Source organism: Aphelocoma coerulescens, chromosome 4 (genome assembly GCF_041296385.1).
Source record: "Aphelocoma coerulescens isolate FSJ_1873_10779 chromosome 4, UR_Acoe_1.0, whole genome shotgun sequence".
Taxonomy (NCBI): Eukaryota; Metazoa; Chordata; class Aves; order Passeriformes; family Corvidae; genus Aphelocoma; species Aphelocoma coerulescens.
In genome coordinates, this window is record NC_091017.1 from 10077063 (window position 1) to 10082519 (window position 5457).

At 36.3% G+C, this 5457-nt stretch overlaps 1 long non-coding RNA gene across 2 annotated transcripts; it reads left to right on the top strand.

Moving 5' to 3' along the window:
• The first annotated feature begins 235 nt into the window (after window positions 1-235).
• Window positions 236-5254, top strand: LOC138108948 (uncharacterized). 2 transcript variants are annotated; one of them, XR_011150152.1, is made up of 4 exons: window positions 236-420; window positions 2926-3007; window positions 4772-4845; window positions 5132-5254. It is a non-coding gene; the product is annotated as an uncharacterized lncRNA (long non-coding RNA). The 2 variants fall into 2 exon arrangements; XR_011150153.1 differs by lacking the exon at window positions 4772-4845.
• Window positions 5255-5457: the final 203 nt, after the last annotated feature.

Consider the following 5457-nt stretch of genomic DNA (forward strand, 5'->3'; position numbering starts at 1 on the left):
CTTTCTTAGTAAAGCCGCCAGAGATTAGACATTCACTTAGTGGAGTCAAGCAGATTATAGTTCAGTTCTTTAAGGTCTGTGATGAAGCTTGCAGGAAACAAAGCTCTAAGTTGCCTCATCATCACTGTGATTCATGCCAGCTGTTAAATGTCTTTCCTACTTGTTTTGGAGCTTGAGCTTAAGCTAACCTATTTCACTTGAAATTGGAACAAATTTGAGGTACTTATATAATGAAGTATTGGCCTGGGCTGAGAAGTGACAAGAGCAATGCCTCCAAGCAGAATCTGACATTTGCCTCGTCTCACGTAAGACCTGTTTGAGGACTTTTCCATACTACTCCACTGAGAGTTAAAGAGGACAACAGGGAAAGACTTTTCACACAGGCAGGTTCCAGATTTATTTGGGACCAGGTGCTTTCAGGTGAGACTTTGACTGGCAGTGTGAAGAGTTTCTCCTTTGCTCTTCATTAAAATATAACAGCCTCTCTTGAAAGTGAATTGATGACTTGGTACTGAGCCTGTTGTTAGACTGTGCTTTAAGCAAAAAAGAGATACAACTAGGATCCAGAGCAGGATTTGCATTCAGCATCATATATAAGTTGTAGACTGTTTCTGATTAGGATAGCCCAGGCCTAGAAGGACACAGAAGGAATCAAAGCTTAAAAAGCCAGTCATGTAACTTGAATGACCCCTAGTTAATAGCTATTCAGAGTTTTAAAATCTCACTGTTGAACTAAAATGGCCTGAAGAACACGTAAAAGGCCTAGGTTCTTCAGACTGAGATCTGGAAAAGAGATTCTCTTTCCTGGTACAGTAGGCTGCGTCCAGAATGCTCTGGACACACAAACTGGAAAAGGTTCCTCACAAGATGGAACTCAAGCTGCTTCATTTTGGAATGAATCCCACAGTTCAGGGGGATTTGTACAGGATCTTAATGGTTAGACAATGATATTTCAATGGTTAAAAGTCCAGGAAGATTGAATGCCTCGGTCTTTCCTCTCAGCATTGAGCCATGAGCTCTACTTACCAGGCTCATGGCATTTTACAGAGAAGGGAAGAAGTTCTCTGCAGAAATACAGAAGCAGTCTTCACCCTCTCACTGAAGTTGTGCTAAAATGGAACAAAGAATGAAAAAATGACTGGGTTGGAAAGAGAGGGAGTAGAACAATGGGCATGACTCTGCAGGAGGGTGATTAGAACCTTAACATGGAGCCAGAGAGTTCTGAGTTATGGTTCTTTCTTCCAGGATTATTATTCACTTATTTTATCCAGTGTATGAAATGAGAAAATAGACTGAGGAGCAGACATGGAAAATGACTCTGTTTATATCTTCACGCAATTTTACTTTAACTGCAAGTTACTGTACTTAATTTTTATTTTCCTATTCTTTTATAATATAAAGTTGATTTTAAGACATTTCAGAATAACTGCTTTGGAGTAACATTATTTTTAACATAGAATAACTACTGTCTATTTCATTAGCAAACTGTTGCTTTTTTATGGCCTACTGAAGACTTTTATACCACAGATAGCAAAACAAACACCAAGAGTAAAAAGAACACCTTTTAATAAAGAAAAATACTGAATTCTCATTTCAGGTTTTTTAATATATACACTTTTTATCTACATGCAAACAGCTGAGATCTGAGGTGTTAAACTTCTCAGCCAGGCATTGCTAATGACTCCAGTCTTTCACCTGTTCTCTTCCCTTGGATCACTTGTCCAGCAGATGGGTGCTACATGTTTCCACACACTGCTAATGAGTATAAGAATGCTTTTCTTTCCATGATCCAAAACCCCCTTTGCAATTAGATGTTTAAAACCTAATGACCTTTCACAGATCAGAATGTACATTGTTTATTTGTTAGATAATTTGTGATGTTGACCTTTTAGCTGGTAAGATATTAAATCATTAAAACACTGAAATTCCTAAAGTCCTTCTCTCAAGACAGCCTATGGTCTTAAACATTATATTCAACTAATTATTATAATATCCTTGAAAATCAAATATTATATTTTATATACTTTTTTTTCAGCAGCCACTCAAAATTTGTAAGTCCTTACTTTGAATTTTTTTAACAGGATCAACTCTCATCAAAATTTATTTGTGGAAAATTAACAAAGAAACATTCCTCACAGTAAGGCGGCATTTCACAGAGTAAATTTTGAAGTGTAAGTTAGTTAAATATGTACAAGGATGTAAATAGCTAGAGGTTCTGCCTGTATCTATGCTGAGAAAATAACTTTTGTTATTCATACTAGCTCTGACTTGGAGCTGTGTCATCAAAACCTCATTAATAAAAATAAATTACATGAAGACACCTGAGAAAACAATGATGGAGTAGTATTTGCCATGTGATGAATGCCAAATAAGTGGCTTCAACAGGAGGAAGGGGATGGTTTTCTGTTTGTTTTTTAATTTAGTTCTACTATTGGAGCAGAATAAGGGCTGCAGTAGGAGTAAGTGTGTCCCTCTTTGCATCGTCAAACACCTGCCACCTGCCAAAAGGGTTGAACCTCTCTGACAATAGCAGGGTGTGAATAACCCTACAGTAAAAGCAACAAAGGCCAGACAGGAACTGGGGATTCAGTAATGCATTATTAGGAGCACCAATTTATGGGCGAACACAGCTTCTTTTAATATGTACAGCAGGTTTAAATCTAGTCTTGTCTGTACAGAATCATATCTGGATGACACAAATAAATATAACCTGTACGTGGCTATCAGCACTAGATGATGTAACCACAATGGACACATTCTCATGTTGCTGGTCCATGACTTCTTTGTAGGTGCATTTTATCAGTAGAGTATTTGAGATTTATTTTGCTTGTTCAATAGTGATTTGTTTAAGAATAAATGTAAATTAAATCCTAAACCATACTGTTTGAGATTATTTCAGTCATTTTGAGCTTTCTTGTATCACAGGTGTTGAAGAGTGCACTTCCTTACAGAGTGCTGAGCTAAGAATCCTCAGCCAAGCTTTGAACCTTCATGAGCGAGAAGCCAGGTAATTCTTATTTATTTGGTGATTTCTCTACAGTCCCAACAGCACTGTTTGTTCTGTTTGTTCTTATTAACCTGTGATAATGGAAAGCTGAGCTACTACCAGATCATCTTATACACTCATCCTCCTTCCAGTTGTGAAGGATCCTCAAATGTGGAAGAACAAAACCAAACCAAACCAAACCAAAACCAAGTCCAAACCAACTCTTTTCTTCCTTCCTGCACATTTTGTTAGTCACATAAAAAATATTTTCTCATACATCTCTCCCAAGGCTGGCCCATTCCTTTTCATCTTACAAAAGAAAAAAAGAGCTTTTTTTCCTTTAGTATGTCCTAAGGTAGGTACAGACTGATATTTTTTTGTCCACAATATAGGATTTTATGCTGTTAGAGGTCATGAATTACATATTGAGTTTATGCTCACTCAATAAAGGTTATTTTCTCGCTGTTCCTTTACATCTCTAAAAAGCACCTTTGATCATAAAATTCTCTTTGATCAACTAGAGCAAAATCTTCAGAGCTGTGCTAAATTGTTCACGTTGCGTAAAATCCTTACTTTGCAGAGAGAGTCTCTTTTCTGCTCCTTGACAGTATTATTATCAGTCTACTCTCTTGTTGATTTATTATTTATTAGCAGAACAGTCACCTTAATCATTATTATTTCCTCTACTATAGCATGTAGTTCCCTCTGCTACCCCTTATTCCTGATGTGCTATTGAGGATTCTGTGCTGCATTTTTATTGAAAACTTTAGTTTCCCATGACTGGCTTCAACTATCTCACAGTATGTGTTCTTAGACATTATTAGAAGTTACTAGTTTAGATCCAACAGCTTCATGTACAAAACAGAGTTTTGATCTGAATAACCTTTTTGCACCCAAATGACACCAAAGGAAGAAGAAAGCCCAGAAAGCAAACTTGTGTTTCTTCACAATAGGAGCCTGTATAGAGTCCAACAAAAGTGACAAGTTACTGCCTGGTTAAACCAGCAAAAGCAACACTGAGAGTGATACTTGGCTTAAATTACTGAACTAGGCGTTCTAGTTTGTCAAGTAGAGAGGGCACAAGTACAATATTCACTTACTAATAGGTTACGTAGCCCCACATTTTTCAGATCAATCAACCCGTAATTTATGGGATGATCACAGTGAACATCTGAAAAGGCTGAGCTATAGAGCTCCACAGCTCAGTACACTGTGCCTACATTAAATTGCCACGGTTTTCTATCAGCCTCACATTCTTTTGGGCTGGCTTTCAGGGAGTCCTTCAAAGTTCTTTGTAAGGTGTGTTTTTCTGTTTACTATGCAAACAAAGAAAAAAACGTGCCCAAAATTTTCATTCAAATTTGTAATCTCAATATGAAAAGGAGTTGGACAGAATTAATTACAATGTATTAATTACAGCTATTCAATTTCTCATTAGCTTTACCAGTTCTGTTAGAGATAGCATTCTTCCTGAGGATGTGCTGATTCATAACACACAGAAACACAAATATTATTAGATTTTGCATTTATTAAATGTTCTTCCCCTAAGAAGTGCAGTATATTTTAATTGAATAACACATATTCAAAGTTAAATGCAATGAACGTTCTCCTAGGGAAAATTAAGTCATCAGTCTAATTATCAAAAGCATAATTAGAAGATCTGATGCTCTTTTTCCTCCCCTATCCCTGGCCTTTTTCAGGCCAAAGAACAGTATTTGCTGTAAAAAGGACATTATAAAAAGTAAGTTAAAGTGCAGTGAATCATGCACTGAAAATTTCTATCAGGTCAACAGCTGGAAACATCTATATCTTCTTCAGTAAATGGTTAAAATCTGAATTCTGCAGTGATGCCTGGACCTGTGAGTTAAGTTTTTATGAATCTCTTCCCCATGGTATGGGTCTCTGCCTTCTAAGAGTTTTCTTAAACGATGACATCCCTAGGCAAGTAAGAATCTTCCCAATACTCAGAAATCCTCAACATCAGCTGCTTGATGTGAAAGTTAATGATTTATAATCTAGTTTTAAACTCACTGCAATGGCTGAGTTCAAAGAAATGAACACAGCATGTGGATATCTAACTCAAAAAGTACTTCAGAGAATAACGTATTTTATGAAAATGTATAAAATATGTTTTTTTCTTTATAGTGGAAGTTCATAAATCCACATCTTACTTTTAAAATAATGCAGTAGCCAGCGGCAAACTCAAGAACAGAAACAGAATCTCATCAAATGCCTCCTGTTGCTGCTCTAGGAAGTTTCCATCTAAAATCAAAGACAATTTTATATACTCCAATATATATAGTAATATTCATACAAAAAATTACTAAATAAAACTTATTATGAATACATTCATTGCCCTTTTTTATTACTGCTACTTTCCACATGTACTATTGCTACTTTTTGTAGTTCCAGTCTTTCTGAAGTAAGGTGTTAACTGGTGCATACTTACTTCACCTTTGCGTGGAGAGAGA